Below are 27,189 nucleotides of genomic sequence, written 5' to 3'. Positions count from 1 at the left end.
TGTCAGTCCATTCCAGAGGAACCTGTTTTCCCTGCACTGCCTTGACGTTCAAGCCGAGGATCGAGTCCCACCACGTGTGCACGTGGGACAGCCCTGTGGGAAAGCCTCGTGGGAAAGCCTCGTGGGAAAGACTCGAGGGAAAACCATAGATCCTTTGATCCACGCGGAGGACTGCGTGACACTGCTGCTACCGCTCTGGAGGAAAGCGCAAGTGCATGCCCGCATTCGAGACGAGGACTGACTCCCCTGGGGAGGCTCCAGAAGTACCCCAAGATCCATGTCAGCACTGGAGAGGAATCCTCAGGTTCCGGCCCTGACTCCACACAAGGTCTTAGGCCCCGGCATCGACGGGAGAGGAATCCCGAGAGGCCCCCGAGGAACTCTCATGGGGACTGGCCTTTCCTGAGGCCACCAGAGCGGGTCCCTGAGGTCCCCGTCGTAAGTCGAGAGCACCTGCCGAAACTCGAGAAAATCCAGGAGGTTTTGCCCTCCAGGCGAGATGAGGCCCATTTCCGCTGAGGCTTCTCGAGGCCAATCACATCTAACCACACGAACTTCCAAAGGGTCCTTCACACCCTTGCTGCAACTCAAGAAGTTCCCCGACATACCCGTCTCCACTCGAGAGGAAGCAGGTGGGGTCCAGCACACATCCAGGGGAACCCCGTTTCCGCCTCCTAGCTCGAGATGAGGGATCCTTTCCCTGTTTCTTAGGGAAAGCATTCCCGGCGTTCCCGTCGCATCTCAAGAGGAGGCGCTCTCCACAGAAGAGTCGAGAGGAACTCCAGGGTCGTGCCACCATTCCAAGAGACGCCCAGATGTGTCAGTCCATTCCAAAGGAACCTGTTTTCCCTGCACTGCCTTGACGTTCAAGCCGAGGATCGACTCCCACCACGTGTGCACGTGGGACAGCCCTGTGGGAAAGCCTCGGGGGAAAGCCTCGTGGGAAAGACTCGAGGGAAAACCATAGTTCCTTTGATGCACGCGGCGGACTGCGTGACACTGCTGCTACCGCTCTGGAGGAAAGCGCAAGTGCATGCCCGCATTCGAGACGAGGACTGACTCCCCTGGGGAGACTCCAGAAGTACCCCAAGATCCATGTCAGCACTGGAGAGGAATCCTCAGGTTCCGGCCCCGACTCCACACAAGGTCTTAGGCCCCGGCATCGACGGGAGAGGAATCCCGAGAGGCCCCCGAGGAACTCGCATGGGGACTGGCCTTTCCTGAGGCCACCAGAGCGGGTCCCTGAGGTCCCCGTCTTAAGTCGAGAGCACCTGCCGTAACTCGAGAAAATCCAGGAGGTTTTGCCCTCCAGGCGAGATGAGGCCCATTTCCGCTGAGGCTTCTCCAGGCTAATCACGTCTAACCACTGGAACTTCCAAAGGGTCCTTCACACCCTTGCTGCAACTCAAGAAGGTCCCCGACATACCCGTCTCCACTCGAGAGGAAGCACGTGGGGTCCGGCACACATCCAGGGGAGCCCCATTTCCGCCTCCTAGGTAGAGATGAGGGATCCTTTCCCTGTTTCGTAGGGTAAGAATTCCCGGCGTTCCCGTCGCATCTCAAGAGGAGGCGCTCTCCACAGGAAAGGCGAGAGGAACTCCAGGGTCGTGCCACCATTCCAAGAGTCCCCCAGATGTGTCAGTCCATTCCAGAGGAACCGGTTTTCCCTGCACTGCCTTGACGTTCAAGCCGAGGATCCACTCCCACCACGTGTGCACGTGGGACAGCCCTGTGGGAAAGCCTCGTGGGAAAGCCTCGTGGGAAAGACACGAGGGAAAACCATAGATCCTTTGATCCACGCGGCGGACTGCGTGACACTGCTGCTACCGCTCTGGAGGAAAGCGCAAGTGCATGCCCGCATTCGAGACGAGGACTGACTCCCCTGGGGAGACTCCAGAAGTACCCCAAGATCCATGTCAGCACTGGAGAGGAATCCTCAGGTTCCGGCCCCGACTCCACACAAGGTCTTAGGCCCCGGCATCGACGGGAGTGGAATGCCGAGAGGCCCCCGAGGAACTCGCATGGGGACTGGCCTTTCCTGAGGCCACCAGAGCGGGTCCCTGAGGTCCCCATCGTAAGTCGAGAGCACCTGCCGCAACTCGAGAAAATCCAGGAGGTTTTGCCCTCCAGGCGAGATGAGGCCCATTTCCACTGAGGCTTCTCGAGGCTAATCACATCTAACCACTTGAACTTCCAAAGGGTCCTTCACACCCTTGCTGCAACTCAAGAAGTTCCCCGACATACCCGTCTCCACTCGAGAGGAAGCACGTGGGGTCCCGCACACATCCAGGGGAGCCCCGTTTCCGCCTCCCAGCTCGAGATGAGGGATCCTTTCCCTGTTTCGTAGGGAAAGAATTCCCGGCGTTCCCGTCGCATCTCAAGAGGAGGCGCTCTCCACAGGAAAGGCGAGAGGAACTCCAGGGTCGTGCCACCATTCCAAGAGTCCCCCAGATGTGTCAGTCCATTCCAGAGGAACCTGTTTTCCCTGCACTGCCTTGACGTTCAAGCCGAGGATCGAGTCCCACCACGTGTGCACGTGGGACAGCCCTGTGGGAAAGCCTCGTGGGAAAGCCTCGTGGGAAAGACTCGAGGGAAAACCATAGATCCTTTGATCCACGCGGAGGACTGCGTGACACTGCTGCTACCGCTCTGGAGGAAAGCGCAAGTGCATGCCCGCATTCGAGACGAGGAATGACTCCCCTGGGGAGATTCCAGAAGTACCCCAAGATCCATGTCAGCACTGGAGATTAATCCTCAGGTTCCGGCCCCGACTCCACACAAGGTCTTAGGCCCCGGCATCGACGGGAGAGGAATGCCGAGAGGCCCCCGAGGAACTCTCATGGGGACTGGCCTTTCCTGAGGCCACCATAGCGGGTCCCAGAGGTCCCCGTCGTAAGTCGAGAGCACCTGCCGAAACTCGAGAAAATCCAGGAGGTTTTGCCCTCCAGGCGAGATGAGGCCCATTTCCGCTGAGGCTTCTCGAGGCCAATCACATCTAACCACTGGAACTTCCAAAGGGTCCTTCACACCCTTGCTGCAACTCAAGAAGTTCCCCGACATACCCGTCTCCACTCGAGAGGAAGCACGTGGGGTTCAGCACACATCCAGTGGAACCCCGTTTCCGCCTCCTAGCTCGAGATGAGGGATCCTTTCCCTGTTTCTTAGGGAAAGCATTCCCGGCGTTCCCGTCGCATCTCAAGAGGAGGCGCTCTCCACAGAGAGTCGAGAGGAACTCCAGGGTCGTGCCACCATTCCAAGAGACGCCCAGATGTGTCAGTCCATTCCAGAGGAACCTGTTTTCCCTGCACTGCCTTGACGTTCAAGCCGAGGATCGACTCCCACCACGTGTGCACGTGGGACAGCCCTGTGGGAAAGCCTCGGGGGAAAGCCTCGTGGGAAAGACTCGAGGGAAAACCATAGTTCCTTTGATGCACGCGGCGGACTGCGTGACACTGCTGCTACCGCTCTGGAGGAAAGCGCAAGTGCATGCCCGCATTCGAGACGAGGACTGACTCCCCTGGGGAGACTCCAGAAGTACCCCAAGATCCATGTCAGCACTGGAGAGGAATCCTCAGGTTCCGGCCCCGACTCCACACAAGGACTTAGGCCCCAGCATCGACGGGAGAGGAATCCCGAGAGGACCCAAGGAACTCGCATGGGGACTGGCCTTTCCTGAGGCCACCAGAGCGGGTCCCTGAGGTCCCCGTCTTAAGTCGAGAGCACCTGCCGTAACTCGAGAAAATCCAGGAGGTTTTGCCCTCCAGGCGAGATGAGGCCCATTTCCGCTGAGGCTTCTCGAGGCTAATCACGTCTAACAACTGGAACTTCCAAAGGGTCCTTCACACCCTTGCTGCAACTCAAGAAGTTCCCCGACATACCCGTCTCCACTCGAGAGGAAGCACGTGGGGTCCAGCACACATCCAGGGGAGCCCCGTTTCCGCCTCCTAGCTCGAGATGAGGGATCCTTTCCCTGTTTTGTAGGGATAGAATTCCCGGCGTTCCCGTCGCATCTCAAGAGGAGGCGCTCTCCACAGGAAAGGCGAGAGGAACTCCAGGGTCGTGGCACCATTCCAAAAGACCCCCAGATGTGTCAGTCCATTCCAGAGGAACCTGTTTTCCCTGCACTGCCTTGACGTTCAAGCCGAGGATCGACTCCCACCACGTGTGCACGTGGGACAGCCCTGTGGGAAAGCCTCGTGGGAAAGCCTCGTGGGAAAGACTCGAGGGAAAACCATAGATCCTTTCATCCACGCGGTGGACTGCGTGACACTGCTGCTACCGCTCTGGAGGAAAGCGCAAGTGCATGCCCGCATTCGAGACGAGGACTGACTCCCCTGGGGAGACTCCAGAAGTACCCCAAGATCCATGTCAGCACTGGAGAGGAATCCTCAGGTTCCGGCCCCGACTCCACACAAGGTCTTAGGCCCCGGCATCGACGGGAGAGTAATCCCGAGAGGCCCCCGAGGAATTCGCATGGGGACTGGCCTTTCCTGAGGCCACCAGAGCGGGTCCCTGAGGTCCCCGTCGTAAGTCGAGAGCACCTGCCGCAACTCGAGAAAATCCAGGAGGTTTTGCCCTCCAGGGGAGATGAGGCACATTTCCGCTGAGGCTTCTCGAGGCGAATCACGTCTAACCACTGGAACTTCCAAAGGGTCCTTCACACCCTTGCTGCAACTCAAGAAGTTCCCCGACATACCCGTCTCCACTCGAGAGGAAGCACGGGGGGTCCCGCACACATTCAGGGGAGCCCCGTTTCCGCCTCCTAGCTCGAGATGAGGGATCCTTTCCCTGTTTCGTAGGGAAAGAATTCCCGGCGTTCCCGTCGCATCTCAAGAGGAGGCGCTCTCCACAGGAAAGGCGAGAGGAATTCCAGGGTCATGCCACCATTCCAAGAGTCCCCCAGATGTGTCAGTCCATTCCAGGGGAACCTGTTTTCCCTGCACTGCCTTGACGTTCAAGCCAAGGATCGACTCCCACCACGTGTGCACGTGGGACAGCCCTGTGGGAAAGCCTCGTGGGAAAGCCTCGTGGGAAAGACTCGAGGGAAAACCATAGATCCTTTGATCCACGCGGCGGACTGCGTGACACTGCTGCTACCGCTCTGGAGGAAAGCGCAAGTGCATGCCCGCATTCGAGACGAGGACTGACTCCCCTGGGGAGACTCCAGAAGTACCCCAAGATCCATGTCAGCACTGGAGAGGAATCCTCAGGTTCCAGCCCCGACTCCACACAAGGTCTTAGGCCCCGGCATCGACGGGAGAGGAATCCCGAGACGCCCCCGAGGAACTCGCATGGGGACTGGCCTTTCCTGAGGCCACCAGAGCGGTTCCCTGAGGTCCCCGTCGTAAGTCGAGAGCACCTGCCGCAACTCGAGAAAATCCAGGAGGTTTTGCCCTCCAGGCGAGATGAGGCCCATTTCCGCTGAGGCTTCTCGAGGCCAATCACATCTAACCACTGGAACTTCCAAAGGGTCCTTCACACCCTTGCTGCAACTCAAGAAGTTCCCCAACATACCCGTCTCCACTCGAGAGGAACCACGTGGGGTCCCGCCCACATCCAGGGGAGCCCCGTTTCCGCCTCCTAGCTCGAGATGAGGGATCCTTTCCCTGTTTCGTAGGGAAAGAATTCCCGGCGTTCCCGTCGCATCTCAAGAGGAGGCGCTCTCCACAGGAAAGGCGAGAGGAACTCCAGGGTCATGCCACCATTCCAAGAGTCCCCCAGATGTGTCAGTCCATTCCAGAGGAACCTGTTTTCCCTGCACTGCCTTGACGTTCAAGCCGAGGATCCACTCCCACCACGTGTGCACGTGGGACAGCCCTGTGGGAAAGCCTCGTGGGAAAGCCTCGTGGGAAAGACTCGAGGGAAAACCATAGATCCTTTGATTCACGCGGCGGACTGCGTGACACTGCTGCTACCGCTCTGGAGGAAAGCGCAAGTGCATGCCCGCATTCGAGACGAGGACTGACTCCCCTGGGGAGACTCCAGAAGTACCCCAAGATCCATGTCAGCACTGGAGAGGAATCCTCAGGTTCCGGCCCCGACTCCACACAAGGTGTTAGGCCCCGGCATCGACGGGAGAGGAATGCCGAGAGGCCCCCGAAGAACTCGCATGGGGACTGGCCTTTCTTGAGGCCACCAGAGCGGGTCCCTGAGGTCCCCGTCGTAAGTCGAGAGCACCTGCCGCAACTCGAGAAAATCCAGGAGGTTTTGCCCTCCAGGCGAGATGAGGCCCATTTCCGCTTAGGCTTCTCGAGGCTAATCACGTCTAACCACTGGAACTTCCAAAGGGTCCTTCACACCCTTGCTGCAACTCAAGAAGTTCGCCGACATACCCGTCTGCACTCGAGAGGAAGCACGTGGGGTCCCGCACACATCCAGGGGAGCCCCGTTTCCGCCTCCTAGCTCGAGATGAGGGATCCTTTCCCTGTTTCATAGGGAACGAATTCCCGGCGTTCCCGTCGCATCTCAAGAGGAGGCGCTCTCCACAGGAAAGGCGAGAGGAACTCCAGGGTCGTGCCACCATTCCAAGAGTCCCCCAGATGTGTCAGTCCATTGCAGAGGAACCTGTTTTCCCTGCACTGCCTTGACGTTCAAGCCGAGGATCCACTCCCACCACGTGTGCACGTGGGACAGCCCTGTGGGAAAGCCTCCTGGGAAAGCCTCGTGGGAAAGACTCGAGGGAAAACGATAGATCCTTTGATCCACGCGGCGGACTGCGTGACACTGCTGCTACCACACTGGAGGAAAGCGCAAGTGCATGCCCGCATTCGAGACGAGGACTGACTCCCCTGGGTAGACTCCAGAAGTACCCCAAGATCCATGTCAGCACTGGAGAGGAATCCTCAGGTTCCGGCCCCGACTCCACACAAGGTCTTCGGCCCCGGCATCGACGGGAGAGGAATGCCGAGAGGCCCCCGAGGAACTCGCATGGGGACTGGCTTTTCCTGAGGCCACCAGAGCTGGTCCCTGAGGTCCCCGTCGTAAGTCGAGAGCACCTGCCGCAACTCGACAAAATCCAGGAGGTTTTGCCCTCCAGGCGAGATGAGGCCCATTTCCGCTGAGGTTTCTCGAGGCTAATCACGTCTAACCACTGGAACTTCCAAAGGATCCTTCACACCCTTGCTGCAACTCAAGAAGTTCCCCGACATACCCATCTCCACTCGAGAGGAAGCACGTGGGGTCCCGCACACATCCAGGGGAGCCCCGTTTCCGCCTCCTAGCTCGAGATGAGGGATCCTTTCCCTGTTTCGTAGGGAAAGAATTCCCGGCGTTCCCGTCGCATCTCAAGAGGAGGCGCTCTCCACAGGAAAGGCGAGAGGAACTCCAGGGTCGTGCCACCATTCCAAGAGTCCCCCAGATGTGTCAGTCCATTCCAGAGGAACCTGATTTCCCTGCACTGCCTTGACGTTCAAGCCAAGGATCGACTCCCACCACGTGTGCACGTGGGACAGCCCTGTGGGAAAGCCTCTGGGAAAGCCTCGGGGAAAAGACTCGAGGGAAAACCAGAGATCCTTTGATCCACGCGGCGGACTGCGTGACACTGCTGCTACCGCTCTGGAGGAAAGCGCAAGTGCATGCCCGCATTCGAGACGAAGACTGACTCCCCTGGTGAGACTCCAGAAGTACCCCAAGATCCATGTCAGCACTGGAGAGGAATCCTCAGGTTCCGACCCCGACTCCACACAAGGACTTAGGCCCCGGCATCGACGGGAGAGGAATCCCCAGAGGCCCCCGAGGAACTCGCATGGGCACTGGCCTTTCCTGAGGCCACCAGAGCGGGTCCCTGAGGTCCCCGTCGTAAGTCGAGAGCACCTGCCGCAACTCGAGAAAATCCAGGAGGTTTTGCCCTCCAGGCGAGATGAGGCCCATTTCCGCTGAGGCTTCTCGAGGCTAATCACGTCTAACCACTGGAACTTCCAAAGGGTCCTTCACACCCTTGCTGCAACTCAAGAACTTCCCCGACATACCCGTCTCCACTCGAGAGGAAGCACGTGGGGTCCCGCACACATCCAGGGGAGCCCCGTTTCCGCCTCCTAGCTCGAGATGAGGGATCCTTTCCCTGTTTCATAGGGAAAGAATTCCCGGCGTTCCCGTCGCATCTCAAGAGGAGGCGCTCTCCACAGTAAAGGGGAGAGGAACTCCAGGGTCGTGCCACCATTCCAAGAGACCCCCAGATGTGTCAGTCCATTCCAGAGGAACCTGTTTTCCCTGCACTGCCTTGACGTTCAAGCCGAGGATCGAGTCCCACCACGTGTGCACCTGGGACACCCCTGAGGGAAAGCCTCATGGGAAAGCCTCGTGGGAAAGACTCGAGGGAAAACCATAGATCCTTTGATCCATTGGGCGGACTGCGTGACACTGCTGCTACCGCTCTGGAGGAAAGCGCAAGTGCATGCCCGCATTCGAGACGAGGACTGACTCCCCTGGGGAGACTCCAGAAGTACCCCAAGATCCATGTCAGCACTGGAGAGGAATCCTCAGGTTCCGGCCCCGACTCCACACAAGGTCTTCGGCCCCGGCATCGACGGGAGAGGAATCCCGAGAGGCCCCCGAGGAACTCGCATGGGGACTGGCCTTTCCTGAGGCCACCAGAGCGGGTCCCTGAGGTCCCCGTCGTAAGTCGAGAGCACCTGCCACAACTCGAGAAAATCCAGTAGGTTTTGCCCTCCAGGCGAGATGAGGCCCATTTCCGATGAGGCTTCTCGAGGCCAATCACATCTAACCACTGGAACTTCCAAAGGGTCCTTCACACCCTTGCTGCAACTCAAGAAGGTCCCCGACATACCCGTCTCCACTCGAGAGGAACCACGTGGGGTCCCGCACACATCCAGGGGAGCCCCGTTTCCGCCTCCTAGCTCGAGATGAGGGATCCTTTCCCTGTTTCGTAGGGAAAGAATTCCCGGCGTTCCCGTCGCATCTCAAGAGGAGGCGCTCTCCACAGGAAAGGCGAGAGGAACTCCAGGGTCGTGCCACCATTCCAAGAGTCCCCCAGATGTGTCAGTCCATTCCAGAGGAACCTGATTTCCCTGCACTGCCTTGACGTTCAAGCCAAGGATCGACTCCCACCACGTGTGCACGTGGGACAGCCCTGTGGGAAAGCCTCTGGGAAAGCCTCGGGGAAAAGACTCGAGGGAAAACCAGAGATCCTTTGATCCACGCGGCGGACTGCGTGACACTGCTGCTACCGCTCTGGAGGAAAGCGCAAGTGCATGCCCGCATTCGAGACGAAGACTGACTCCCCTGGTGAGACTCCAGAAGTACCCCAAGATCCATGTCAGCACTGGAGAGGAATCCTCAGGTTCCGACCCCGACTCCACACAAGGACTTAGGCCCCGGCATCGACGGGAGAGGAATCCCCAGAGGCCCCCGAGGAACTCGCATGGGCACTGGCCTTTCCTGAGGCCACCAGAGCGGGTCCCTGAGGTCCCCGTCGTAAGTCGAGAGCACCTGCCGCAACTCGAGAAAATCCAGGAGGTTTTGCCCTCCAGGCGAGATGAGGCCCATTTCCGCTGAGGCTTCTCGAGGCTAATCACGTCTAACCACTGGAACTTCCAAAGGGTCCTTCACACCCTTGCTGCAACTCAAGAACTTCCCCGACATACCCGTCTCCACTCGAGAGGAAGCACGTGGGGTCCCGCACACATCCAGGGGAGCCCCGTTTCCGCCTCCTAGCTCGAGATGAAGGATCCTTTCCCTGTTTCATAGGGAAAGAATTCCCGGCGTTCCCGTCGCATCTCAAGAGGAGGCGCTCTCCACAGTAAAGGGGAGAGGAACTCCAGGGTCGTGCCACCATTCCAAGAGACCCCCAGATGTGTCAGTCCATTCCAGAGGAACCTGTTTTCCCTGCACTGCCTTGACGTTCAAGCCGAGGATCGAGTCCCACCACGTGTGCACGTGGGACACCCCTGAGGGAAAGCCTCATGGGAAAGCCTCGTGGGAAAGACTCGAGGGAAAACCATAGATCCTTTGATCCATTGGGCGGACTGCGTGACACTGCTGCTACCGCTCTGGAGGAAAGCGCAAGTGCATGCCCGCATTCGAGACGAGGACTGACTCCCCTGGGGAGACTCCAGAAGTACCCCAAGATCCATGTCAGCACTGGAGAGGAATCCTCAGGTTCCGGCCCCGACTTCACACAAGGTCTTAGGCCCCGGCATCGACGGGAGAGGAATCCCGAGAGGCCCCCGAGGAACTCGCATGGGGACTGGCCTTTCCTGAGGCCACCAGAGCGGGTCCCTGAGGTCCCCGTCGTAAGTCGAGAGCACCTGCCACAACTCGAGAAAATCCAGTAGGTTTTGCCCTCCAGGCGAGATGAGGCCCATTTCCGATGAGGCTTCTCGAGGCCAATCACATCTAACCACTGGAACTTCCAAAGGGTCCTTCACACCCTTGCTGCAACTCAAGAAGGTCCCCGACATACCCGTCTCCACTCGAGAGGAACCACGTGGGGTCCCGCACACATCCAGGGGAGCCCCGTTTCCGCCTCCTAGCTCGAGATGAGGGATCCTTTCCCTGTTTCGTAGGGAAAGAATTCCCGGCGTTCCCGTCGCATCTCAAGAGGAGGCGCTCTCCACAGGAAAGGCGAGAGGAACTCCAGGGTCGTGCCACCATTCCAACAGTCCCCCAGATGTGTCAGTCCATTCCAGAGGAACCTGTTTTCCCTGCACTGAATTGACGTTCAAGCCGAGGATCGACTCCCACCAGGTGTGCACGTGGGACAGCCCTGTGGGAAAGCCCCGTGGGAAAGACTCGAGGGAAAACCATAGATCCTTTGATCCACGCGGCGGACTGCGTGACACTGCTGCTACCGCTCTGGAGGAAAGCGCAAGTGCATGCCCGCATTCGAGACGAGGACTGACTCCCCTGGGGAGACTCCAGAAGTACCCCAAGATCCATGTCAGCACTGGAGAGGAATCCTCAGGTTCCGGCCCCGACTCCACACAAGGTCTTAGGCCCCGGCATCGACGGGAGAGGAATCCCGAGAGGCCCCCGAGGAACTCGCATGGGGACTGGCTTTTCCTGAGGCTACCAGATCGGGTCCCTGAGGTCCCCGTCGTAAGTCGAGAGCACCTGCCGCAACTCGAGAAAATCCAGGAGGTTTTGCCCTCCAGGCGAGATGAGGCCCATTTCCTATGAGGCTTCTCGAGGCTAATCACGTCTAACCACTGGAACTTCCAAAGGGTCCTTCACAACCTTGCTGCAACTCAAGAAGTTCCCCGACATACCCGTCTCCACTCGAGAGGAAGCACGTGGGTCCCGCACACATCCAGGGGAGCCGCGTTTCCGCCTCCTAGCTCGAGATGAGGGATCCTTTCCCTGTTTCGTAGGGAAAGAATTCCCGGCGTTCCCGTCGCATCTCAAGAGGAGGCGCTCTCAACAGGAAAGGCGAGAGGAACTCCAGGGTCGTGCCACCATTTCAAGAGTCCCCCAGATGTGTCAGTCCATTCCAGAGGAACCTGTTTTCCCTGCACTGCCTTGACGTTCAAGCCGAGGATCGACTCCCACCACGTGTGCACGTGGGACAGCCCTGTGGGAATGCCTCGTGGGAAAGCCTCGTGGGAAAGACTCGAGGGAAAACCATAGATCCTTTGATCCACGCGGCGGACTGCGTGACACTGCTGCTACCGCTCTGGAGGAAAGCGCAAGTGCATGCCCGCATTCGAGACGAGGACTGACTCCCCTGGGGAGACTCCAGAAGTACCCCAAGATCCATGTCAGCACTGGAGAGGAATCCTCAGGTTCCGGCCCCGATTCCACACAAGGTCTTAGGCCCCGGCATCGACGGGAGAGGAATCCCGAGACGCCCCCGAGGAACTCGCATGGGGACTGGCCTTTCCTGAGGACACCAGAGCGGGTCCCTGAGGTTCCCGTCGTAAGTCGAGAGCACCTGTCGCAACTGGAAAAAATCCAGGCGGTTTTGCCCTCCAGGCGAGATGAGGCCCATTTCCTATGAGGCTTCTCGAGGCTAATCACGTCTAACCACTGGAACTTCCAAAGGGTCCTTCACACCCTTGCTGCAACTCAAGAAGTTCCCCGACATACCCGTCTCCACTCGAGAGGAAGCACGTGGGTCCCGCACACATCCAGGGGAGCCCCGTTTCCGCCTCCTAGCTCGAGATGAGGGATCCTTTCCGTATTTCGTAGGGAAAGAATTCCCGGCGTTCCCGTCGCATCTCAAGAGGAGGCGCTCTCCACAGGAAAGGCGAGAGGAACTCCAGGGTCGTGCCACCATTCCAAGAGTCCCCCAGATGTGTCAGTCCATTCCAGAGGAACCTGTTTTCCCTGCACTTCCTTGACGTTCAAGCCGAGGATCGACTCCCACCACGTGTGCACGTGGGACAGCCCTGTGGGAAAGCCTCGTGGGAAAGCCTCGTGGGAAAGACTCGAGGGAAAACCATAGATCCTTGGATCCACGCGGCGGACTGCGTGACACTGCTGCTACCGCTCTGGAGGAAAGCGCAAGTGCATGCCCGCATTCGAGACGAAGACTGACTCCCCTGGGGAGACTCCAGAAGTACCCCAAGATCCATGTCAGCACTGGAGAGGAATCCTCAGGTTCCGACCCCGACTCCACACAAGGACTTAGGCCCCGGCATCGACGGGAGAGGAATCCCGAGAGGCCCCCGAGGAACTCCCATGGGGACTGGCCTTTCCTGAGGCCACCAGAGCGGGTCCCTGAGGTCCCCGTCGTAAGTCGAGAGCACCTGCCGCAACTCGAGAAAATCCAGGAGGTTTTGCCCTCCAGGCGAGATGAGGCCCATTTCCGCTGAGGCTTCTCGAGGCTAATCACGTCTAACCACTGGAACTTCCAAAGGGTCCTTCACACCCTTGCTGCAACTCAAGAAGTTCCCCGACATACCCGTCTCCACTCGAGAGGAAGAACGTGGGTCCCGCACACATCCAGGGGAGCCCCGTTTCCGCCTCCTAGCTCGAGATGAGGGATCCTTTCCCTGTTTCGTAGGGAAAGAATTCCCGGCGTTCCCGTCGCATCTCAAGAGGAGGCGCTCTCCACAGGAAAGGCGAGAGGAACTCCAGGGTCATGCCACCATTCCAAGAGTCCCCCAGATGTGTCAGTCCATTCCAGAGGAACCTGTTTTCCCTGCACTGCCTTGACGTTCAAGCCGAGGATCGACTCCCACCACGTGTGCACGTGGGACAGCCCTGTGGGAAAGCCTCGTGGGAAAGCCTCGTGGGAAAGACTCGAGGGAAAACCATAGATCCTTTGATCCACGCGGCGGACTGCGTGACACTGCTGCTACCGCTCTGGCGGAAAGCGCAAGTGCATGCCCGCATTCGAGACGAGGACTGACTCCCCTGGGGAGACTCCAGAAGTACCCCAAGATCCATGTCAGCACTGGAGAGGAATCCTCAGGTTCCGGCCCCCACTCCACACAAGGACTTAGGCCCCGGCATCGACGGGAGAGGAATCCCGAGAGGCCCCCGAGGAACTCGCATGGGGACTGGCCTTTCCTGAGGCCACCAGAGCGGGTCCCTGAGGTCCCCGTCGTAAGTCGAGAGCACCTGCCGCAACTCGAGAAAATCCAGGCGGTTTTGCCCTCAAGGCGAGATGAGGCCCATTTCCGCTGAGGCTTCTCGAGGCTAATCCCGTCTAACCACTGGAACTTCCAAAGGGTCCTTCACACCCTTGCTGCAACTCAAGAAGTTCCCCGACATACTCGTCTCCACTCGAGAGGAAGCACGTGGGTCCCGCACTCATCCAGTGGAGCCCCGTTTCCGCCTCCTAGCTCGAGATGAGGGATCCTTTCCCTGTTTCGTAGGGAAAGAATTCCCGGCGTTCCCGTCGCATCTCAAGAGGAGGCGCTCTCCACAGGAAAGGCGAGAGGAACTGAAGGGTCGTGCCATCATTCCAAGAGTCCCCCAGATGTGTCAGTCCATTCCAGAGGAACCTGTTTTCCCTGCACTGCCTTGACGTTCAAGCCGAGGATCGACTCCCACCACGTGTGCACGTGGGACAGCCCTGTGGGAAAGCCTCGTGGGAAAGCCTCGTGGGAAAGACTCGAGGGAAAACCATAGATCCTTTGATCCACGCAGCGGACTGCGTGACACTGCTGCTACCGCTCTGGCGGAAAGCGCAAGTGCATGCCCGCATTCGAGACGAGGACTGACTCCCCTGGGGAGACTCCAGAAGTACCCAAAGATCCATGTCAGCACTGGAGAGGAATCCTCAGGTTCCAGCCCCGACTCCACACAAGGTCTTAGGCCCCGGCATCGACGGGAGAGGAATCCCGAGAGGCCCCCGAGGAACTCGCATGGGGTCTGGCCTTTCCTGAGGCCACCAGAGCGGGTCCCTGAGGTCCCCGTCGTAAGTCGAGAGCACCTGCCGCAACTCGAGAAAATCCAGGCGGTTTTGCCCTCCAGGCGAGATGAGGCCCATTTCCGCTGAGGCTTCTCGAGGCTAATCCCGTCTAACCACTGGAACTTCCAAAGGGTCCTTCACACCCTTGCTGCAACTCAAGAAGGTCCCCGACATACCCGTCTCCACTCGAGAGGAAGCACGTGGGGTCCCGCACACATCCAGGGGAGCCCCGTTTCCGCCTCCTAGCTCGAGATGAGGGATCCTTTCCCTGTTTCGTAGGGAAAGAATTCCCGGCGTTCCCGTCGCATCTCAAGAGGAGGCGCTCTCCACAGGAAAGGCGAGAGGAACTCCAGGGTCGTGCCACCATTCCAACAGTCCCCCAGATGTGTCAGTCCATTCCAGAGGAACCTGTTTTCCCTTCACTGAATTGACGTTCAAGCCGAGGATCGACTCCAACCACGTGTGCACGTGGGACAGCCCTGTGGGAAAGCCTCGTGGGAAAGACTCGAGGGAAAACCATAGATCCTTTGATGCACGCGGCGGACTGCGTGACACTGCTGCTACCGCTCTGGAGGAAAGCGCAAGTGCATGCCCGCATTCGAGACAAGGACTGACTCCCCTGGGGAGACTCCAGAAGTACCCCAAGATCCATGTCAGCACTGGAGAGGAATCCTCAGGTTCCGGCCCCGACTCCACACAAGGTCTTAGGCCCCGGCATCGACGGGAGAGGAATCCCGAGAGGCCCCCGAGGAACTCGCATGGGGACTGGCCTTTCCTGAGGCCACCAGAGCGGTTCCCTGAGGTCCCCGTCGTAAGTCGAGAGCACCTGCCGCAAGTCGAGAAAATCCAGGCGATTTTTGCCCTCCAGGCGAGATGAGGCCCATTTCCGCTGAGGCTTCTCGAGGCTAATCACGTCTAACCACTGGAACTTCCAAAGGGTCCTTCACACCCTTGCTGCAACTCAAGAAGTTCCCCGACATACCCGTCTCCACTCGAGAGGAAGCACGTGGGTCCCGCACACATCCAGGGGTGCCCCGTTTCCGCCTCCTAGCTCGAGATGAGGGATCCTTTCCCTGTTTCGTAGGGAAAGAATTCCCGGCTTTCCTGTCGCATCTCAAGAGGAGGCGCTCTACACAGGAAAGGCGAGAGGAACTCCAGGGTCGTGCCACCATTCCAAGAGTCCCCCAGATGTGTCAGTCCATTCCAGAGGAACCTGTTTTCCCTGCACTGCCTTGACGTTCAAGCCGAGGATCGACTCCCACCACGTGTGCACGTGGGACAGCCCTGTGGGAAAGCCTCGTGGGAAAGCCTCGTGGGAAAGACTCGAGGGAAAACCATAGATCCTTTGATCCACGCGGCGGACTGCGTGACACTGCTGCTACCGCTCCGGAGGAAAGCGCAAGTGCATGCCCGCATTCGAGACGAGGACTGAATCCCCTGGGGAGACTCCAGAAGTACCCCAAGATCCATGTCAGCACTGGAGAGGAATCCTCAGGTTCCGGCCCCGACTCCACACAAGGTCTTAGGCCCCGGCATCGACGGGAGAGGAATCCCGAGAGGCACCCGAGGAACTCGCATGGGGTCTGGCCTTTCCTGAGGCCACCAGAGCGGGTCCCTGAGGTCCCCGTCGTAAGTCGAGAGCACCTGCCGCAACTCGAGAAAATCCAGGCGGTTTTGCCCTCCAGGCGAGATGAGGCCCATTTCCGCTGAGGCTTCTCGAGGTTAATCCCGTCTAACCACTGGAACTTCCAAAGGGTCCTTCACACCCTTGCTGCAACTCAAGAAGTTCCCCGACATACTCGTCTCCACTCGAGAGGAAGCACGTGGGTCCCGCACACATCCAGTGGAGCCCCGTTTCCGCCTCCTAGCTCGAGATGAGGGATCCTTTCCCTGTTTCGTAGGGAAAGAATTCCCGGCGTTCCCGTCGCATCTCAAGAGGAGGTGCTCTCCACAGTAAAGGCGAGAGGAACTCCAGGGTCGTGCCACCATTCCAAGAGTCCCCCAGATGTGTCAGTCCATTCCAGAGGAACCTGTTTTCCCTGCACTGCCTTGACGTTTAAGCCGAGGATCGACTCCCACCACGTGTGCACGTGGGACAGCCCTGTGGGAAAGCCTCGTGGGAAAGCCTCGTGGGAAAGACTCGAGGGAAAACCATAGATCCTTGGATCCACGCGGCGGACTTCGTGACACTATTGCTACCCCTCTGGAGGAAAGCGCAAGTGCATGCCCGCATTCGAGACGAGGACTGACTCCCCTGGGGAGACTCCAGAAGTACCCCAAGATCCATGTCAGCACTGGAGAGGAATCCTCAGGTTCCGGCCCCGACTCCACACAAGGTCTTAGGCCCCGGCATCGACGGGAGAGGAATCCCGAGAGGCCCCCGAGGAACTCGCATGGGGACTGGCCTTTCCTGAGGCCACCAGAGCGGGTCCCTGAGGTCCCCGTCGTAAGTCGAGAGCACCTGCCGCAACTCGAGAAAATTCAGGAGGTTTTGCCCTCCAGGCGAGATGAGGCCCATTTCCGCTGAGGCTTCTCGAGGCCAATCACATCTAACCACTGGAATTTCCATAGGGTCCTTCACACCATTGCTGCAACTCAAGAAGTTCCCCGACCTACCCGTCTCTACTCGAGAGGAAGCACGTGGGGTCCCGCACACATCCAGGGGAGCCCCGTTTCCGCCTCCTAGCTCGAGATGAGGGATCCTTACCTTTTTCGTAGGGAAAGAATTCCCGGCGTTCCAGTCGCATCTCAAGAGGAGGCGCTCTCCACAGGAAAGGCGAGAGGAACTCCAGGGTCGTGCCACCAATCCAAGAGTCCCCCAGATGTGTCAGTCCATTCCAGAGGAACTTGTTTTCCCTGCACTGCCTTGACGTTCAAGCCGAGGATCGACTCCCACCACGTGTGCACGTGGGACAGCCCTGTGGGAAAGCCTCGTGGGAAAGCCTCGTGGGAAAGACTCGAGGGAAAACCATAGATCCTTTGATCCACGAGGCAGACTGCGTGACACTGCTGCTACCGCTCTGGAGGAAAGCGCAAGTGCATGCCCGCATTCGAGACGAAGACTGACTCCCCTGGGGAGACTCCAGAAGTACCCCAAGATCCATGTCAGCACTGGAGAGGAATCCTCAGGTTCCGGCCCCGACTCCACACAAGGACTTAGGCCCCGGCATCGACGGGAGAGGAATCCCCAGAGGCCCCCGAGGAACTCGCATGGGGACTGGCCTTTCCCGTCGTAAGTCGAGAGCACCTGCCGCAACTCGAGAAAATCCAGGAGGTTTTGCCCTCCAGGCAAGATGAGGCCCATTTCCGCTGAGGCTTCTCGAGGCCAATCACATCTAACCACTGGAACTTCCAAAGGGTCCTTCACACCCTTGCTGCAACTCAAGAAGTTCCCCAACATACCCGTCTCCACTCGAGAGGAAGCACGTGGGGTCCCGCACACATCCAGGGGAGCCCCGTTTCCGCCTCCTACCTCGAGATGAGGCATCCTTTCCCTGTTTCGTAGGGAAAGAATTCCCGGCGTTCCCGTCGCATCTCAAGAGGAGGCGCTCTCCACAGCAAAGGCGAGAGGAACTCCAGGGTCGTGCCACCATTCCAAGAGTCCCCCAGATGTGTCAGTCCATTCCAGAGGAACCTGTTTTCCCTGCACTGCCTTGACGTTCAAGCCGAGGTTCGACTCCCACCACGTGTGCACGTGGGACAGCCCTGAGGGAAAGCCTCGTGGGAAAGCATCCTGGGAAAGACTCGAGGGAATACCATAGATCCTTTGATCCACGCGGCGGACTGCGTGACACTGCTGCTACCGCTCTGGAGGAAAGCGCAAGTGCATGCCCGCATTCGAGACGAGGACTGACTCCCCTGGGGAGACTCCAGAAGTACCCCAAGATCCATGTAAGCACTGGAGAGGAATCCTCAGGTTCCGGCCCCGACTCCACACAAGGTCTTAGGCCCCGGCATCAACGGGAGAGGAACCCCGAGAGGCCCCCGAGGAACTCGCATGGGGACTGGCCTTTCCTGAGGCCACCAGAGCGGGTCCCTGAGGTCCCCATCGTAAGTCGAGAGCACCTGCCACAACTCGAGAAAATCCAGGAGGTTTTGCCCTCCAGGCCAGATGAGGCCCATTTCCGATGAGTCTTCTCGAGGCTAATCACATCTAACCACTGGAACTTCCAAAGGGTCCTTCACACCCTTGCTGCAACTCAAGAAGGTCCCCGACATACCCGTCTCCACTCGAGAGAGAGCACGTGGGGTACCGCACACATCCAGGGGAGCCCCGTTTCCGCCTCCTACCTCGAGATGAGGGATCCTTTCCCTGTTTCGTAGGGAAAGAATTCCCGGCGTTCCCGTCGCATCTCAAGAGGAGGCGCTCTCCACAGGAAAGGCGAGAGGAACTCCAGGGTCGTGCCACCATTCCAACAGTCCCCCAGATGTGTCAGTCCATTCCAGAGGAACCTGTTTTCCCTTCACTGAATTGACGTTCAAGCCGAGGATCGACTCCAACCACGTGTGCACGTGGGACAGCCCTGTGGGAAAGCCTCGTGGGAAAGACTCGAGGGAAAACCATAGATCCTTTGATCCACGCGGCGGACTGCGTGACACTGCTGCTACTGCTCTGGAGGAAAGCGCAAGTGCATGCCCGCATTCGAGACAAGGACTGACTCCCCTGGGGAGACTCCAGAAGTACCCCAAGATCCATCTCAGCACTGGAGAGGAATCCTCAGGTTCCGGCCCCGACTCCACACAAGGTCTTAGGCCCCGGCATCGACGGGAGAGGAATCCCGAGAGGCCCCCGAGGAACTCGCATGGGGACTGGCCTTTCCTGAGGCTACCAGAACGGGTCCCTGAGGTCCCCGTCGTAAGTCGAGAGCACCTGCTGCAACTCGAGAAAATCCAGGAGGTTTTGCCCTCCAGGCGAGATGAGGCCCATTTCCTATGAGGCTTCTCGAGGCTAATCACGTCTAACCACTGGAACTTCCAAAGGGTCCTTCACACCCTTGCTGCAACTCAAGAAGTTCCCCGACATACCCGTCTCCACTCGAGAGGAAGCACGTGGGTCCCGCACACATCCAGGGGAGCCCCGTTTCCGCCTCCTAGCTCGAGATGAGGGATCCTTTCCCTGTTTCGTAGGGAAAGAATTCCCGGCGTTCCCGTCGCATCTCAAGAGGAGGCGCTCTCAACAGGAAAGGCGAGAGGAACTCCAGGGTCGTGCCACCATTTCAAGAGTCCCCCAGATGTGTCAGTCCATTCCAGAGGAACCTGTTTTCCCTGCACTGCCTTGACGTTCAAGCCGAGGATCGACTCCCACCACGTGTGCACGTGGACAGCCCTGTGGGAAAGCCTGGTGGGAAAGCCTCGTGGGAAAGACTCGAGGGAAAACCATAGATCCTTTGATCCACGCGGCGGACTGCGTGACACTGCTGCTACCGCTCCAGAGGAAAGCGCAAGTGCATGCCCGCTTTCGAGACGAGGACTGACTCCCCTGGGGAGACTCCAGAAATACCCCAAGATCCATGTCAGCACTGGAGAGGAATCCTCAGGTTCCGGCCCCGACTCCACACAAGGTCTTAGGCCCCGGCATCGACGGGAGAGGAATCCCGAGAGGCCCCCGAGGAACTCGCATGGGGACTGGCCTTTCCTGAGGCAACCAGAGCGGGTCCCTGAGGTCCCCGTCGTAAGTCGAGAGCACCTGCTGTAGCTCGAGAAAATCCAGGAGGTTTTGCCCTCCAGGCAAGATGAGGCCCATTTCCGCTGAGGCTTCTCGAGCCCAATCACATCTAACCACTGGAACTTCCAAAGGGTCCTTCACACCATTGCTGCACCTCAAGAAGTTCCCCGACATACCCGTCTCCACTCGAGAGGAAGCACGTGGGGTCCCGCACACATCCAGGGGAGCCCCGTTTCCGCCTCCTAGCTCGAGATGAGGGATCCTTTCCCTGTTTGGTAGGGAAAGAATTCCCGGCGTTCCCGTCGCATCTCAAGAGGAGGCGCTCTCCACAGGAAAGGCGAGAGGAACTCCAGGGTCGTGCCACCATTCCAAGAGTCCCCCAGATGTGTCAGTCCATTCCAGAGGAACATGTTTTCCCTGCACTGCCTTGACGTTCAAGCCGAGGATCGACTCCCACGACGTGTGCACGTGGGACAGCCCTGTGGGAAAGCCTCGTGGGAAAACCTCGTGGGAAAGACTCGAGGGAAAACCATAGATCCTTTGATCCACGCGGCGGACTGCGTGACACTGCTGCTACCGCTCTGGAGGAAAGCGCAAGTGCATGCCCGCATTCGAGACAAGGACTGACTCCCCCGGGGAGACTCCAGAATTACCCCAAGATCCATGCCAGCACTGGAGAGGAATCCTCAGGTTCCGACCCCGACTCCACACAAGGTCTTAGGCCCCGGCATCGCCGGGAGAGGAATCCCGAGATGCCCCCGAGGAACTCGCATGGGGTTGGCCTTTCCTGAGGCCACCAGAGCGGGTCCCTGAGGTCCCCGTCGTAAGTCGAGAGCACCTGCCGCAACTCGAGAAAATCCAGGAGGTTTTGCCCTCCAGGCGAGATGAGGCCCATTTCCGCTGAGGCTTCTCGAGGCCAATCACATCTAACCACTGGAACTTCCAAAGGGTCCTTCACACCATTGCTGCAACTCAAGAAGTTCCCCGACATACCCGTCTCCACTCGAGAGGAAGCACGTGGGGTCCCTCACACATCCAGGGGAGCCCCGTTTCCGCCTCCTATCTCGAGATGAGGGATCCTTCCCTTTTTCGTAGGGAAAGAATTCCCGGCGTTCCAGTCGCATCTCAAGAGGAGGCGCTCTCCACAGGAAAGGCGAGAGGAACTCCAGGGTCGTGACACCATTCCAAGAGTCGCCCAGATGTGTCAGTCCATTCCAGAGGAACCTGTTTTCCCTGCACTGCCTTGACGTTCAAGCCGAGGATCGACTCCCACCACGTGTGCACGTGGGACAGCCCTGTGGGAAAGCCTCGTGGGAAAGCCTCGTGGGAAAGACTCGAGGGAAAACCATAGATATTTTGATCCACGCGGCGGACTGCGTGACACTGCTGCTACCGCTCTGGAGGAAAGCGCAAGTGCATGCCCGCATTCGAGACGAGGACTGACTCCCCTGGGGAGACTCCAGAAGTACCCCAAGATCCATGTCAGCACTGGAGAGGAATCCTCAGGTTCCGGCCCCGACTCCACACAAGGTCTTAGGCCCCGGCATCGACGGGAGAGGAATCCCGAGACGCCCCCGAGGAACTCGCATGGGGACTGGCCTTTCCTGAGGCCACCAGACCGGGTCCCTGAGGTCCCCGTCATAAGTCGAGAGCACCTGCCGCAACTCGAGAAAATCCAGGAGGTTTTGCCCTCCAGGCGAGATGAGGCCCATTTCCGCTGAGGCTTCTCGAGGCCAATCACATCTAACCACTGGAACTTCCAAAGGGTCCTTCACACCCTTGCTGCAACTCAAGAAGTTCCCCGACATACCCGTCTGCACTCGAGAGGAAGCAGGTGGGGTCCCGCACACATCCAGGGGAGCCCCGTTTCCGCTTCCTAGCTCGAGATGAGGGATCCTTTCCCTGTTTCGTAGGGAAAGAATTCCCGGCGTTCCTGTCGCATCTCAAGACGAGGCGCTCTCCACAGGAAAGGCGAGAGGAACTCCAGGGTCATGCCACCATTCCAAGAGTCCCCCAGATGTGTCAGTCCATTCCAGAGGAACCTGTTTTCCCTGCACTGCCTTGACGTTCAAGCCGAGGATCGACTCCCACCACGTGTGCACGTGGGACAGCCCTGTGGGAAAGCCTCGTGGGAAAGCCTCGTGGGAAAGACTCTAGTGAAAACCATAGATCCTTTGATCCACGCGGCGGACTGCGTGACACTGCTGCTACCGCTCTGGCGGAAAGCACAAGTGTATGCCCGCATTCGAGACAAGGACTGACTCCCCTGGGGAGACTCCAGAAGTACCCCAAGATCCATGTCAGCACTGGAGAGGAATCCTCAGGTTCCGGCCCCGACTCCACACAAGGTCTTAGGCCCCGGCATCGACGGGAGAGGAATGCCGAGAGGCCCCCGAGGAACTCGCATGGGGACTGGCCTTTCCTGAGGCCACCAGAGCGGGTCCCTGAGGTCCCCGTCGTAAGTCGAGAGCACCTGCCGCAACTCGAGAAAATCCAGGAGGTTTTGCCCTCCAGGCGAGATGAGGCCCATTTCCGCTGAGGCTTCTCGAGGCTAATCACGTCTAACCACTGGAACTTCCAAAGGGTCCTTCACACCCTTGCTGCAACTCAAGAAGTTCCCCGACATACCCGTCTCCACTCGAGAGGAAGCACGTGGGGTCCCGCACACATCCAGGGGAGCCCCGTTTCCGCCTCCTAGCTCGAGATGAGGGATCCTTTCCCTGTTTCGTAGGGAAAGAATTCCTGGCGTTCCCGTCGCATCTCAAGAGGAGGCGCTCTCCACAGGAAAGGCGAGAGGAACTCCAGGGTCGTGCCACCATTCCAAGAGTCCCCCAGATGTGTCAGTCCATTCCAGAGGAACCTGTTTTCCCTGCACTGCCTTGACGTTCAAGCCGAGGATCGAGTCCCACCACGTGTGCACGTGGGACAGCCCTGTGGGAAAGCCTCGTGGGAAAGCCTCGTGGGAAAGACTCGAGGGAAAACCATAGATCCTTTGATCCACGCGGAGGACTGCGTGACACTGCTGCTACCGCTCTGGAGGAAAGCGCAAGTGCATGCCCGCATTCGAGACGAGGACTGACTCCCCTGGGGAGACTCCAGATGTACCCCAAGATCCATGTCAGCACTGGAGAGGAATCCTCAGGTTCCGGCCCGGACTCCACACAAGGTCTTAGGCCCCGGCATCGACGGGAGAGGAATGCCGAGAGGCCCCCGAGGAACTCTCATGGGGACTGGCCTTTCCTGAGGCCACCATAGCGGGTCCCAGAGGTCCCCGTCGTAAGTCGAGAGCACCTGCCGAAACTCGAGAAAATCCAGGAGGTTTTGCCCTCCAGGCGAGATGAGGCCCATTTCCGCTGAGGCTTCTCGAGGCCAATCACATCTAACCACTGGAACTTCCAAAGGGTCCTTCACACCCTTGCTGCAACTCAAGAAGTTCCCCGACATACCCGTCTCCACTCGAGAGGAAGCAGGTGGGGTCCCGCACACATCCAGGGGAGCCCCGTTTCCGCCTCCTAGCTCGAGATGAGGGATCCTTTCCCTGTTTCTTAGGGAAAGCATTCCCGGCGTTCCCGTCGCATCTCAAGAGGAGGCGCTCTCCACAGAAGAGGCGAGAGGAACTCCAGGGTCGTGCCACCATTCCAAGAGACGCCCAGATGTGTCAGTCCATTCCAGAGGAACCTGTTTTCCCTGCACTGCCTTGACGTTCAAGCCGAGGATCGACTCCCACCACGTGTGCACGTGGGACAGCCCTGTGGGAAAGCCTCGGGGGAAAGCCTCGTGGGAAAGACTCGAGGGAAAACCATAGTTCCTTTGATGCACGCGGCGGACTGCGTGACACTGCTGCTACCGCTCTGGAGGAAAGCGCAAGTGCATGCCCGCATTCGAGACGAGGACTGACTCCCCTGGGGAGACTCCAGAAGTACCCCAAGATCCATGTCAGCACTGGAGAGGAATCCTCAGGTTCCGGCCCCGACTCCACACAAGGTCTTAGGCCCCGGCATCGACGGGAGAGGAATCCCGAGAGGACCCGAGGAACTCGCTTGGGGACTGGCCTTTCCTGAGGCCACCAGAGCGGGTCCCTGAGGTCCCCGTCTTAAGTCGAGAGCACCTGCCGTAACTCGAGAAAATCCAGGAGGTTTTGCCCTCCAGGCGAGATGAGGCCCATTTCCGCTGAGGCTTCTGGAGGCTAATCACGTCTAACAACTGGAACTTCCAAAGGGTCCTTCACACCCTTGCTGCAACTCCAGAAGTTCCCCGACATACCCGTCTCCACTCGAGAGGAAGCACGTGGGGTCTCGCACACATCCAGGGGAGCCCCGTTTCCGCCTCCTAGCTCGAGGTGAGGGATCCTTTCCCTGTTTTGTAGGGAAAGAATTCCCGGCGTTCCCGTCGCATCTCAAGAGGAGGCGCTCTCCACAGGAAAGGCGAGAGGAACTCCAGGGTAGTGGCACCATTCCAAAAACCCCCAGATGTGTCAGTCCATTCCAGAGGAACCTGTTTTCCCTGCACTGCCTTGACGTTCAAGCCGAGGATCGACTCCCACCACGTGTGCACGTGGGACAGCCCTGTGGGAAAGCCTCGTGGGAAAGCCTCGTGGGAAAGACTCGAGGGAAAACCATAGATCCTTTCATCCCCGCGGTGGACTGCGTGACACTGCTGCTACCGCTCTGGAGGAAAGCGCAAGTGCATGCCCGCATTCGAGACGAGGACTGACTCCCCTGGGGAGACTCCAGAAGTACCCCAAGATCCATGTCAGCACTGGAGAGGAATCCTCAGGTTCCGGCCCCGACTCCACACAAGGACTTAGGCCCCACATCGACGGGAGAGGAATCCCGAGAGGACCCAAGGAACTCGCATGGGGACTGGCCTTTCCTGAGGCCACCAGAGCGGGTCTCTGAGGTCCCCGTCGTAAGTCGAGTGTACCTGCCGCAACTCGAGAAAATCCAGGAGGTTTTGCTCTCCAGGCGAGATGAGGCCCATTTCCGCTGAGGCTTCTCGGGGCTAATCACTTCTAACCACTGGAACTTCCAAAGGGTCCTTCACACCCTTGCTGCAACTCAAGAAGTTCCCCGACATACCCGTCTCCACTCGAGAGGAAGCAGGTGGGGTCCCGCACACATCCAGGGGAGCCCCGTTTCCGCCTCCTAGCTCGAGATGAGGGATCCTTTCCCTGTTTCGTAGGGAAAGAATTCCCGGTGTTCCCGTCGCATCTCAAGAGGAGGCGCTCTCCACAGGAAAGGCGAGAAGAACTCCAGGGTCGTGCCACCATTCCAAGAGTCCCCCCGATGTGTCAGTCCATTCCAGAGGAACATGTTTTCCCTGCACTGCCTTGACGTTCAAGCCGAGGATCCACTCCCACCACGTGTGCACGTGGGACAGCCCTGTGGGAAAGCCTCGTGGGAAAACCTCGTGAGAAAGACACGAGGGAAAACAATAGATCCTTTGATCCACGCGGCGGACTGGGTTACACTGCTGCTACCGCTCTGGAGGAAAGCGCAAGTGCATGTCCGCATTCGAGACGAGGACTGACTCCCCTGTGGAGACTCCAGAAGTACCCCAAGATCCATGTCAGCACTGGAGAGGAATCCTCAGGTTGCGGCCCCGACTCCACACAAGGTCTTAGGCCCCGGCATGGACGGGAGAGGAATCCCGAAAGGCCCCCGAGGAACTCGCATGGGGACGGGCCTTTCCTGAGGCCAACAGAGCAGGTCCCTGAGGTCCCCATCGTAAGTCGAGAGCACCTGCCCCAACTCGAGAAAATCCAGGAGGTTTTGCCCTCCAGGCGAGATGAGGCCCATTTCCGCTGAGGCTTCTCGAGCCTAATCACGTCCTACCACTGGAACTTCCAAAGGGTCCTTCACACCCTTGCTGCAACTCAAGAAGTTCCCCGACATACCCGTCTCCACTCGAGAGGAAGCAGGTGGGGTCCCGCACACATCCAGGGGAGCCCCGTTTCCGCCTCCTAGCTCGAGATGAGGGATCCTTTCCCTGTTTCGTAGGGAAAGAATTCCCGGCGTTCCCGTCGCATCTCAAGAGGAGGCGCTCTCCACAGGAAAGGCGAGAGGAACTCCAGGGTCGTGCCACCATTCCAAGAGTCCCCCAGATGTGTCAGTCCATTCCAGAGGAACCTGTTTTCCCTGCACTGCCTTGACGTTCAAGCCGAGGATCGACTCCCACCACGTGTGCACGTGGGACAGCCCTAGGGAAAGCCTCGTGGGAAAGCCTCGTGGGAAAGACTCGAGGGAAAACCATAGATCCTTTGATCCACGCGCCGGACTGCGTGACACTGCTGCTACCGCTCTGGAGGAAGGCGCAAGTGCATGCCCGCATTCGAGACGAGGACTGACTCCTCTGGGGAGACTCCAGAAGTACCCCAAGATTCATGTCAGCACTGGAGAGGAATCCTCAGGTTCCGGCCCCGACTCCACACAAGGTATTAGGCCCCGGCATCGACGGGAGAGGAATCCAGAGAGGCCCCCGAGGAACTCGCATGGGGACTGGCCTTTCCTGAGGCCACCAGAGCGGGTCCCTGAGGTCCAAGTCTTAAGTCGAGAGCACCTGCCGTAACTCGAGAAAATCCAGGAGGTTTTGCCCTCCAGGCGAGATGAGGCCCATTTCCGCTGAGGCTTCTCGAGGCTAATCACGTCTAACAACTGGAACTTCCAAAGGGTCCTTCACACCCTTGCTGCAACTCAAGAAGTTCCCCGACATACCCGTCTCCACTCGAGAGGAAGCACGTGGGGTGCAGCACACATCCAGGGGAGCCCCGTTTCCGCCTCCTAGCTCGAGATGAGGGATCCTTTCCCTGTTTTGTAGGGATAGAATTCCCGGCGTTCCCGTCGCATCTCAAGAGGAGGCGCTCTCCACAGGAAAGGCGAGAGGAACTCCAGGGTCGTGCCACCATTCCAAAAGACCCCCAGATGTGTCAGTCCATTCCAGAGGAACCTGTTTTCCCTGCACTGCCTTGACGTTCAAGCCGAGGATCGACTCCCACCACGTGTGCACGTGGGACAGCCCTGTGGGAAAGCCTCGTGGGAAAGCCTCGTGGGAAAGACTCGAGGGAAAACCATAGATCCTTTCATCCACGCGGTGGACTGCGTGACACTGCTGCTACCGCTCTGGAGGAAAGCGCAAGTGCATGCCCGCATTCGAGACGAGGACTGACTACCCTGGGGAGACTCCAGAAGTACCCCAAGATCCATGTCAG

Source organism: Ovis canadensis, chromosome 12 (assembly GCF_042477335.2).
Source record: "Ovis canadensis isolate MfBH-ARS-UI-01 breed Bighorn chromosome 12, ARS-UI_OviCan_v2, whole genome shotgun sequence".
Lineage (NCBI taxonomy): Eukaryota > Metazoa > Chordata > Mammalia > Artiodactyla > Bovidae > Ovis > Ovis canadensis.
Note: the sequence above shows the minus strand (reverse complement) of the source record.